Source organism: Tachyglossus aculeatus, chromosome 2 (genome assembly GCF_015852505.1).
Source record: "Tachyglossus aculeatus isolate mTacAcu1 chromosome 2, mTacAcu1.pri, whole genome shotgun sequence".
NCBI lineage: Eukaryota > Metazoa > Chordata > Mammalia > Monotremata > Tachyglossidae > Tachyglossus > Tachyglossus aculeatus.
The window spans coordinates 99179793-99191969 of record NC_052067.1 but is presented as its reverse complement, the minus strand read 5'-3'; the positions used below and the strand labels follow the sequence as shown (position 1 = coordinate 99191969).

At 48.7% G+C, this 12177-nt stretch overlaps 1 non-coding gene across 1 annotated transcript; it reads left to right on the top strand.

Moving 5' to 3' along the window:
- Positions 1-1769: 1769 nt before the first annotated feature.
- LOC119924916 lies at positions 1770-1907 on the top strand. Its single transcript, XR_005449594.1, has one exon. It is a non-coding gene; the product is annotated as a small nucleolar RNA SNORA7 (small nucleolar RNA).
- Positions 1908-12177: the final 10270 nt, after the last annotated feature.

Genomic DNA, 12177 nt, shown 5'->3' with positions numbered 1-12177 from the left:
CCTCATCCCCAGCTCACAGCTTTCATTCTTCCCAAGACAACATTTCAGTCATAACTTGATCTTGAATTCCACCTCCAACGTCTCACTCATGCTGCTCTCCCAGTTTGGACCTCTCTCCCTCCCTCCCCAAAATGGACGGACTACAACTCCTCCCAAAGTCAAAGCCCTTCTAAAATCTCACATCCCCTCCAAAACTTCCCCAATTGATTTCCCAGCCCCCCGTGCCATATCATCTCATTTCTAGACTGTAATCTCATTATGGGCAGGGAACATGTCTGCTAATTTGGCTGTATTGTTCTCTCCCAAGCTCTGTGCTCTGCACATAGCAAGCACTCAATAAATAGCATTGATTGATTGATTGATTGATTGATATCATCCCTTCAGCCAGATCTAGCATTTGTGAACTTACACCCTCCTTGGCACTCATACACACAAACACACACACACATAAACCCACATACACATGTGCTCACACACATATACGTGCATGTTTGTGTGTCTGCTTATCTATTTTGGCCACTTCAGTCGTAAACAATTGTTTGTTTGCATCCCACATTAGAGTTCAAGTTCCTTGTAGGCAGGACATGTGTCACTTCATTATTTTGTACTTCTCAAGTATCTAGTACAGTGCACTGCCCCAAGTGAGTGCTTAACAATGACATCACTACTACTAATATGTTCCCATAGTATTTATTGAGTATCTACTGTGTATTGAGCACTGTACTAAATGTGTAGTAGAGTACAATAGCTCTTTAGTGATCAGGAACGTCTATTTGAAGCAGCAAGGAATGGGTAACTATTGGAGGCTTTTTAAAGGAGCAGAAAAATGTGCACAGAATGATGTCTTAGAAAAAACATCCAGAGTGTAGAGTGAAGTGTAGACTGGAGGGGGGAGAGGCTGGAGGCAGGGAGGCCAGAGAGGAGGTTGATGCAGTAATTGAGTTTCCAGGTCAACATGGTGGAAGTGTGGATGGAGAGAAAAGGTGGATTCTGGAAGTGTTGTGGAGGAAGAACCAACAGGATTTGGTCACAGATTGAATATGGGCTTTCAGATAGAAGAGGAGTCATGGATAATGCCAAAGTTACAGGCTGAAGAGACAGGGAAGATGGTGATCTTGTCAAATGGGATGGGAAACTTAGGTGGAAGAGAGGATTCAGGAGGAAAATTAGGAGTTCAGTTTGGAATTTATTGAGCTAGAGGGGCTAGTGGGACAATAACGCACAGATGACTGGTAGGCAGGAGGAAATGTGAGATTGCAGAGGAGGAGAGAGATCAGGTCTGGAGAGATAGATTTGGAAGTTATCCACACAGAGGTGATGACTCTGAGGTGATGACTCTAAGGTGATGACTAAGAACTAATCCTGGAGGGGCACCCACAATTGGGGAGTGGGAGGCAAAGAGACTGAAAAGGAGAGGCCAGAGAGGTAAGAGGAGAACAGAAGAGGACAGTTTTAAAAAAACCTAGCATGTTTCCAGGAGAAAGGAGTGATCCACAATGTCAAAAACAGCTAAAAGGTCGAGAAGGACTAGGATGCAGTAGAGACCTTCAGGTTTGGCAAGAAGGTTATTGATGGCCTTAGAGAGTGGTCTCCGTGGAGTAGATGGGGTGGAAAGCAGATTGTAGAGGGGAAAGAAAGGACAAATATACAAAATAAAAATAAAGAGCAATAGGACACTGTAACTAGAAGAATGGAGTTTCAGGCTCCCTGTGGCTCAGAATCTAATAGTAACAGCTGCAGTATTAATAAACGTTGTATATTGAGTGCTTCCCCTCTCAGGATCACACCTAGAGAGTTTCCAGTACTCTATCAGTCTCAGCTATGGGAGGGAGAGTCAAGCAGAGGCCTACCCATTCCATTCCTAGCTTGGGCAGTGGCTAGTGAGTGGAAGGCAATCTGCTTCAAGTCAAAACTCACCTGTGCTGGGCAGCAGTGGCATGGGACAAAGTCGAGGGTGGAGGCTCATGTTGACTGCGTGGAAAAAGGCAATGGTAAGCCACTTCCGTATTTTTACCAAGAAAGCACCATGGATACACTACCAGGACAATTGCAGATGGATGCGAGGCATTCTGAGAGAGATGTCCATGGAATTGCTATGAGTCAGAAACGACTTGACAGCACAACACAAGACAAGATTGAATGCTTACTGTGTTCAGAGCACTGTACTAACTCTTGGTAACTGCCACAGCCTCAGCCTTCCCAGGGCTCTAAATTTGGCGGTGTTGAGGGTGGGAGGGGGGTGGGAGCGCTTCCATGCTACCCTTGCACGAAGTAAAGCTGGGTGGGTGTGGGGGAGTTGTGGGTTACCAGCAGGGTAGCATGGATGGCTGGATGGAGGGAGGCTGAAGGTGAGTGAGGGGCTCCTCAAGGTCTGGAGGGAAGCAGCGTGGTTCAGTGGAAAGAGCATGGGCTTTGGAGTCAGAGGTCATGAGTTCAAATCCCGACCACCAATTGTCAGCTGTGTGACTGATTACCTGATTACCTTGTAACCTCCCCAGCGCTTAGAACAGTGCTCTGCACATAGTAAGCACTTAGTAAATGCCATTATTATTATTATTATCACCAGAGGCAAAAGATGGACTCCCTGCCCTTGTGTGACTTACACTTTTCTGGCCCCCAGTCTAAAATGGAGGTGTATTGATACAGGGAAAGGATAACAGGGGGAATTCAACAGAACACCATAGATTGAAAGAAAGGAGTTGGAAGGGAGGAAGTGGAGGCAGTGGGTGTGTGCAACCTCTCTGAGGAGTTTGGATAGTTGTAAGAGGAGCGACTTAGGGTTACAGCTGGTTGGTACAGTGTTGGGTCTAGAGAAAATTTATTTTTAGGCTAGGGGACAGGCACGCATGTTTGTAGGCAAAGGGAAAGGAGTCATTTGAGAGTGAGTGTTTGAAAATGGCAGTCGGGGAAGGAGAAATGGAGACAGCAAGTGTCTTTAGAATCACATTTATTCACTCAATCATATTTATTGAGTGCTTTCTGTGTGCAAAGCACTGACTTTTAAGTAAGGGATTAAGGATAAAGAATTAGTAGGAAGTTGGGGAAGGCGGGGAGGAGATTTTTGGGGAGCTCACTTCTGATGGTTTTGATTTTGTCAAAAAAGTAATGGGCAAGATCATCAGGGTGAGAGAAAGGGGAGGTGGGGGCACTGAGGAAGAGGGCATTGTCACCCAGCTCTGAGCACACCCTTCTTCAAAGTTCACTCTTCTTTGCATTCAAGCCTGCTTAGAGACTGATTGGGTTTCGGCTTCTAAGAACTTGATGGTGTCCAACCTGTTTGGACACAGGTCAAGTCCCACGCGGGGCTCACAGTCTTAATCTCCATTTTACAGAGGAGGTCATCGAGGGCGACTTGATCAAGGTCACCCAGGAGAGAAGTGGCAGAGCCGGGATTAGAACCCAGGTCCTTTTGACTCTCGGGCCCATGCTTTATCCACTAGGCCATGCTGCATTGCTGACCACAGGCTCTCTGTGGTCCTGACCCAAGCAACTTCACCTAGGTTTCAGACCGGACCGCCTGCCTGCCGAAGGGGCCGGAACTCATTTTCAGGTCTCTGAAAACCTGACCCTGTGGGGATTTGAAGCAAAACCCCAGGCCAGGAGGGAATGGGAGTCGCTTGCAGGAAACGAGAGCTTCTGTGTGTTTGTTTTCAGTGGGCTTTTCATTCCTTTGGCCGCCTGACCCCTGCTCCCTGCTGGCCCTCCGGTCAATCCCCTGCAATTAGCAGGCTCACCCTGGGGCTGATCTTCCATAAACGGAGCGATGAGACCTCGGTGGGGGCTCCCCAGAAAAATCGCTACCATCAGGGCTGGGCCACGGCAGGGTGTGCTGTGGTGGGGTCTCCATCCCCCCCACCACACTGTCCAGGAATACAGCCACCTCCCTCCCCCCGCACAGCCTAAGAGGCCTATGCAGCCATAATAATAATAATAATAATGATGGCATTTATTAAGAGCTTACCATGTGTAAAGCACTGTTCTAAGGGCTGGGGAGATTACAATCAATCAATCATATTTATTGAACGCTTACTGTGTGCAGGGCACTGTACTAAGCGCTTGGGAAGTACAAGTTGGCAACACATAGAGACGGTCCCTACCCAACAGTGGGCTCACAGTCTAGAAGTGGGATCGCCCCCTTCACCAAAGCCGGCACCAGACTGGGGACTCAAGGAAGTCTTGGCAGCGGGGACCAGAGTCCTAATAACAATCATAATAAAATAATACTCATGGTATTTGTTAAGTGCTTATTATGTGCCAGGCACTGTACTAAGCACTGGGGTGGATACAAGACAAGCAGCAGAGAAGCAGCGTGGCTCAGCGGAAAGAGCCCGGGCTTTGGAGTCAGAGGTCATGGGTTCAAATCCCAGCTCCTCCAACTGTCAGCTGTGTGACTTTAGGCGAGTCACTTCACTTCTCTGGGCCTCAGTTCCCTCAGCTGTAAAATGAGGATTAAGACTGTGAGCCCCTGTGGAACAACCTGATCACCTTGTAACCTCCCCAGTGCCTTGCACATAGTAAGCGCTTAACAAATACCATCATTATGATACAAGCAAATTGGGTTGGACACAGTCCCTGTCCCACACAGGGCTCATTGTCTCAATCCCCATTTCCCAGATGAGGTCACCGAGGCCCAGAGAAGTGAAGTGACCTGCCCAAGGTCACACAGCACACAAGTGGCAGAGCCGGGACTAGAACCCGTGACCAGGCCCAGGCTCTATCCACTCTGCCCTGCTGCTCCCCCACTTGTCTGCTGTGTGACCTGGGCAAGTCGTCTCACTTCTCTGTGCCTCAGTGACCTCATCTGTAACATGGGGAAGCAGCGTGTCTCAGTGGAAAGAGCCCGGGCTTTGGAGTCAGAGGTCCCGGTTTCAAATCCCAGCTCCGCCACCTGTCAGCCGTGCGACTTTGGGCAGGTCACTTAACTTCTCTGGGCCTCAGTTCCCTCATCTGTAAAATGGAGATTAAGACCGTGAGCCCCACGTGGGACAACCTCCTTGTAACCTCCCCAGCACTTAGAACAGTGCTTTGGACATAGTAAGCGCTTAATAAATGCTATCATTATTATTATTATGGGGATTGAGATTGTGAGTCCCACATGGGACAGCGACGGTGCCCGACCCGATTTCCTTTTATCTGCCCCAGCGCTTAGTACAGTGCCTGGCACATAATCATCATTATTATTAAAGATGATTTTCACCCTGGTATTTCTTCCTCTGGCTCGGACCACCCAGTGAACCGAGGAGAACTACTCTCCTCCCACCTTTATTCAAGGCAAAATAATTGCTCACACTGTGAGAAGACTAAGCGCTCAGCACAGTGTACTGCACGCAGTAGGCGCTTAATAGGTACGACCAAACGAAATGCAGTCCACCCCATGTTCCGCTTCTTCTAGTGACCCGCACAAGGAGGAAACGCATCGAGAAGCCTCCGGCCCCCTCGGACGCAGAACTCCGGATCCGTAATTCCGTGCCGTCACAGCTGAAGCCATTTGATGATGTAGACGTTCCTCTTTCCGATCTTGAGCAGGGAGAGTCCGTTCCTGAGGATGTGCTGCCCCAGCAGGAGGACGCTTTCAGGGTCTGTCACTTGGTGGTGGTTTATACTGACTCCACCATCTGTAATCATCCGGTACCCCCGGGGCCATCGGGAATGGTGTTGGCCTTCTGGCAGGTGTCAATCACACTCATTCTGGGGTCGAGAACCAATTCTGAGAAAGAATTACAAGGAGATCAGGTTGTTCCATGGGGGGCTCACAGTCTTAATTCCCATTTTACAGATGAGGGAACTGAGGCCCAGAGAAGTTAAGTGACTTGCCCAAAGTCACACAGCTGACAAGTTGTGGAGCCGGAATTTGAACCCATGAACTCTGACTCCAAAGCCCAGGCTCTTTCCACTGAACCACGCTGCTTCTCTATCAGCTCCCCATCAGCTCATAGGGGAGGCACCAGCTGTCCAATCAATCAATCAATCAATCAATCAATGGCATTTATTGAGTCCTTACTATGTGCAGGGCACTGTACTAAGTGCTTAGGAGCAGACAATACATACAACAGAATTAACAGACATGTTCCCTGCCCATAACGAGCTTACAATCCAGAGGGGAAAGTTTACTGACAGAGTTTGTCCCACTGGAAGCCAGGAGGAGCCCAAAGATATTATATATTGTTATATTGCACTCTCCCTAGCGCTTACTATAGTGCTCTGCACACAGTAAGAGCTCAATAATTATGACTGACTGATTGACTGACTGACCGTCCCCTCTGGAAAGTGATGAATGCTGTTTCTCTTAGGGTGGCCCAATCAATCAATCAATCAATCAATCGTATTTATTGAGCGCTTACTATGTGCAGAGCACTGTACTAAGCGCTTGGGAAGTACAAATTGGCATCACATAGAGACAGTCCCTACCCAACAGTGGGCTCACAGTCTAAAAGGGGGAGACAGAGAACAGAACCAAACATACCAACAAAATAAAATAAGTAGGATAGAAATGTACAAGTAAAATAAATAAATAAATAAATAAATAGAGTAATAAATATGTACAACCATATATACATATATACAGGTGCTGTGGGGAAGGGAAGGAGGTAAGATGGGGGGATGGAGAGGGGGACGAGGGGGAGAGGAAAGAAGGGGCTCCGTCTGGGAAGGCCTCCTGGAGGAGGTGAGCTCTCAGCAGGGCCTTGAAGGGAGGAAGAGAGCTAGCTTGGCGGATGGGCAGAGGGAGGGCATTCCAGGCCCGGGGGATGACGTGGGCCGGGGGTCGATGGCGGGACAGGCGAGAGCGAGGTACAGTGAGGAGATTAGTGGTGGAGGAGCGGAGGGTGCGGGCTGGGCAGTAGAAGGAGAGAAGGGAGGTGAGGTAGGAGGGGGCGAGGTGATGGACAGCCTTGAAGCCCAGGGTGAGGAGTTTCTGCCTGATGCGCAGATTGATCGGTAGCCATTGGAGGTTTTTGAGGAGGGGAGTAATATGTCCAGAGCGTTTCTGGACAAAGATAATCCGGGCAGCAGCATGAAGTATGGATTGAAGTGGAGAGAGACACGAGGATGGGAGATCAGAGAGAAGGCTAGTGCAGTAGTCCAGACGGGATAGGATGAGAGCTTGAATTAGCAGGGTAGCAGTTTGGATGGAGAGGAAAGGGCGGATCTTGGCAATGTTGCGGAGCTGAGACCGGCAGGTTTTGGTAACAGCTTGGATGTGAGGGGTGAATGAGAGAGCGGAGTCGAGGATGACACCAAGGTTGCGGGCTTGTGGGACGGGAAGGATGGTAGTGCCGTCAACAGAGATGGGAAAGTCTGGGAGAGGACAAGGTTTGGGAGGGAAGACAAGGAGCTCAGTCTTCGACATGTTGAGCTTTAGGTGGCGGGCGGACATCCAGATGGAGATGTCCTGAAGGCAGGAGGAGATGCGAGCCTGGAGGGAGGGGGAGAGAGCAGGGGCAGAGATGTAGATCTGGGTGTCATCAGCGTAGAGATGATAGTTGAAGCCGTGGGAGCGAATGAGGTCACCAAGGGAGTGAGTGTATATTGAGAGCAGAAGGGGACCAAGCACTGAACCTTGGGGAACCCCCACAGTAAGAGGATGGGAGGGGGAGGAGGAGCCTGCAAAAGAGACTGAGAAAGAACGACCGGAGAGATAAGAGGAGAACCAGGAGAGGACGGAGTCTGTGAAGCCAAGGTCAGATAACGTGTGGAGGAGAAGGGGGTGGTCCACAGTGTCAAAGGCAGCTGAGAGGTCGAGGAGGATTAGGACAGAGTATGAGCCATTGGATTTGGCAAGCAGGACGTCATTGGTGACCTTTGAGAGCGCAGTTTCCGTGGAATGAAGGGGACGGAAGCCAGACTGGAGGGGGTCGAGGAGAGAGTTGTTGTTGAGGAATTCTAGGCAGCGCGTGTAGACAACTCGTTCAAGGAGTTTGGAAAGGAATGGTAGGAGGGATATGGGACGATAACTAGAAGGTGAGGTGGGGTCAAGAGAGGGTTTTTTTAGGTTGGGAGAGACATGGGCATGTTTGAAGGCAGAGGGGAAGGAACCAGTGGAGAGTGAGCGGTTGAAGATGGAAGTTAAGGAGGGGAGAAGGGATGGAGCGAGAGATTTCATAAGATGAGAGGGAATGGGGTCAGAAGCACAGGTGGCCGGAGTAGCACTTGAGAGGAGGGAGGAGAGTTCCTCTGAGGATACCGCTGGGAAGGATGGGAGAGTAGCAGAGAGTGTTGAGAGCCGGGGGGTTGGAGAAAGGGGGGAAGAGACATTGGGGAGGTCGGACCTGATGGATTTAATTTTGTTAATGAAGTAGGAGGCCAGATCGTTGGGGGTGAGGGAAGGAGGAGGGGGAGGAACCGGGGGCCTGAGAAGGGAGTTGAATGTACGGAAGAGCTGGCGGGGGTGATGGGCATGGGTGTCAATAAGGGAGGAGAAATAGTTTTGTCTGGCAGAAGAGAGGGCTGAGTTAAGGCAGGAAAGGATAAACTTGAAGTGAACGAGGTTGGCATGGTGTTTAGACTTTCGCCAGCAGCGTTCGGCAGCTCGAGCATAAGAGCGAAGGAGGCGGACAGTGGCAGTGATCCAGGGCTGTGGGTTAGTGGTGCGAGAGCGGCGAAGGGAAAGGGGAGCGAGCGAGTCTAGCTGAGTAGAGAGGGTAGAGTTGAGAGCAGTAATCTGATCATCAAGACTGGGTAGAGAGGAGAGGGCGGCGAGGTGGGGTGTGAGGCGCTCCGAAAGATGGGTGGGGTCCAGAGAGCGGAGATCTCTGTGATGGAGTAATACGGATTTACGGGGGAAAGGTGTGTGAGTGAGGAGGCAGGTGAGAAGATTATGATCAGAGAGAGGGATCACAGAGTTGGTGAGGGTGGACACAGTGCAGCGGTAGGAGATGATGAGGTCGAGGGTATGACCAAGTTGGTGAGTGGGTGAGGTGGGGTGGAGGAAGAGGTTGGCAGCGTCAAGGAGAGATAGAAGGCGGGCGGCAGAGGAGTCGTTAGGGATATCCATGTGGATATTGAAGTCTCCGAGGATCAGAGTGGGCATGGAGAAGGAGAGAAGGAATGTGAGGAAGGGGTCAAAGTCGTTAAAGAAGTTGGAAGTGGGGCCCGGAGGGCGGTAGATGACGGCTACAAGAATCTGGAGGGGGTGGTAGAGGCGAACAATGTGGGCTTCAAAGGAAGGGAAGGAAAGGGAAGGGGGAGGAGGGATAGTGCGAAAGCGACATTGGGGGCAGGGACTGTATCTTCCACCTCTGGTGATCTCTGGACCCTGAGAAGCCCCCACTCACCTTTGACCTCCCATCTTCGTGGCTCATTGTGGCTCAGTGGAAAGAGCACAGGCCTGAGAGTCAGAGGTTATGGGTTCAAATCCCGGCTCTGCCAATTGTCAGCTGTGTGACTTTTGGCAAGTCACTTAACTTCTCCGTGCCTCCATTCCCTCATCTGTAAAATGAGGATTGAGACTGTGAGCACACCCGTGGGACAACCTAATCACCTTGTAACCTCCCCAGAGCTTAGAACAGTGCTTTGCACATAATAAGCACTTAATAAATGCTATTTTTATTATTATTATTATTATCATTATCTTCCGGATATCCATTCAGCCTCTCTGGTAACCCACGCCGACCTCAAATTCTATTCTGCCTTGCTCCACTGAGGTAGGAAGGGTGGAAGCAGGGGCAGCATGAAGCCCCAGTCAAATTTAAAGCCCTTCCCTTCCCTTCAAAGCCCTACTGAGAGCTCACCTGCTCCAGAAGGTCTTCCCAGACTGAGCCCCCTCCTTCCTCTCCCCCTCCCCATTCCCCCAGCCCTACCTCCTTCCCTTCCCCACAGAACCTGTATATATGTTTGTACAGATTTATTCTATTTAGTTTACTTGTGCATATTTACTATTCTATTTATTTTGTTAATGATGTGCATCTAGCTTTACTTCGATTTATTCTGATGACTTGACACCTGTCCACATGTTTTGTTTTGTTGTCTGTCTCCCCCTTCTAGACTGTGAGCCCATTGTTGGGTAGGGACCATCTCTATATGCTGCCAACTTGTACTTCCCAAGCGCTTAGTACAGTGCTCTGCACACGGTAAGCGCTCAATAAATACTAATGAATGAATTAATTAATTAATGAATGAATGAATGAATGAAATTTAGAGCACTGGGATGGCCGAGGCAGCAGCTGTGATTGTGGCACTTAGAACAATGCTCTGCACACTGTAAGCACTCAATAGATCTCACTGATTGATACTGCTGCTGTGACCATTGGACTCTGGGCCACAAGGAGGCTGAAATTCTGCTCCTCTACTCACAGTAACAATCAATCCATCATTGGTATTTATTGAGCGCTTACTATGTGCAGAGCACTGTACTAAGTACTTGGGAGAGTACAACATAATTAGCAGAAACGTTCCCTGCCCATAATGAACTCACAGTCTAGAGGGGGAGACAGACGTTGAATTGAATAGTTATGTATAATATATAATTTAAAGATATCTACATTGTAAATGCTGTGGGGCTGGGGATGTGGCAAATATTAAATGTCCAAAGGTCTCAGATACAAGAGTGTAGACAGCGCAGAAGAGAAAGTGAACCGGGGAAAAGGGAGTTTAATCGGGGAAGGCCTCTTGGAGGAGACATGTCCTCAGTAATGCTTTGAAAGTGGAAAGTTGGTGGTCTGGTGTATATGGAAGGGGAGGGAGTTCCAGGATGGGGGTGGATGTGGAATGGGTGGGCAGTGAGATAGATGAGATCGGGATACAGTGACTAAGCTGGCACTAGAGGAGCAAAGTGTGCAGAATGGACTGTAGTAGGAGTTGAATGAAGTGATGTGGGATGGGGTGAGCTGATGGAGTGCTTTAAAACCAATGGTAAAGAGTTTCTGTTTGATGCAGAAGTGGATGGGCATCCTTTAGTGGTTCTTGAGGAATGTGGGGACATGTACTACTGCTCTCTATTTTTATTTAGTGCATTCATTCTGGTCTTTTATGTTGCTTAGTGTTTTCATTGTTTCATCTCTTCTTTCTTGTCCATCGCCAGTCTCCTCTCCCCAGCTTTCTTAGATTGTGAGCTCGTTGAGAGCCAGAGACCATGCCTAATTCTCACAATAATGATTAATAATAATAATAATAATAATAATAGCAACTGAGGTATTTTTTACTATGAATCAGTTCAGACCCAGACCCTCTCCCACATGGGACTCACAGTCTAAGGAAAAGATAAACCAGGTATTGAAACCCTAGGTTACAGATGAAGAAACTGAGGCTCAGAGCAGTTAAGTGATCTGCCCAAAGTCACACAGCAGTTAAGGGGTGGAGCCAGAATTAGAACCCAGATCCCCTGACTCCCAGGCACATGCTCTTTCCCAGCGCTAAATACATAAGAACTTAATAAATACTATTACCACTAATACTCTTAGTATACAAGTACAATGACCAATGTATTTAGTACAGAGCTCTGCACACAGTAGATGCTCAATAAATATGATCTATTGATCAGTTGATTGGTTGATGAGCACTCTGTGTGTTTCAGTGCCTCTGTACTCCTTCAGTGCCCAGGACTCAGTGCCATGTTTGACACATTGTGAGTGCTCAGTGTCTGTGAAGCACCCAAGCCAGCAAAGACCTTCTCCTACCATCCAAGGGCCTCAGAAATTCACTTCCAGTGATAGTAAAAGCCCCCTTTGGGCAGGCAATTTTTAAAAATCGTATTTGTTAAATGTTTATTATATGTTAGGCCCTGTTCTAAGCGCTGGGGAAGGTACAAGATAGATAAAAGATAGTCGGATTGGACACAGTCCCTGTCCCACATGGGACTCACAGCCTATGTCAGAGAGAGGAGGATTTAATTTATTATTATTAAAAATAACAATTGTTGTATTTGTTAAGTGCTTACACTGTGCCATGCACTGTACTAAGTGCTGGGTAGACACAAGCTGGATACAGTCACTGTCCCACATGGGGCTCACGGTCTTATATAGATGAGGTCACCGAGGCACAGAGTAGTTAAGTGACTTACCCAAGGTCAACAGCAGACGAGTGACAGAGATAGGATTACAACCCAAGCCCTGTGGCTCCCAGGCTCGGGCTCTTCTCTCTCGGCCATGCTGCTTCCCACTAGACCACGCTGCTAGGCAATGTATCACTTCATTATTCTGAACTTCCCAATAGCTTAGGAGAGTGCACCAGTGAAAAGAGCAC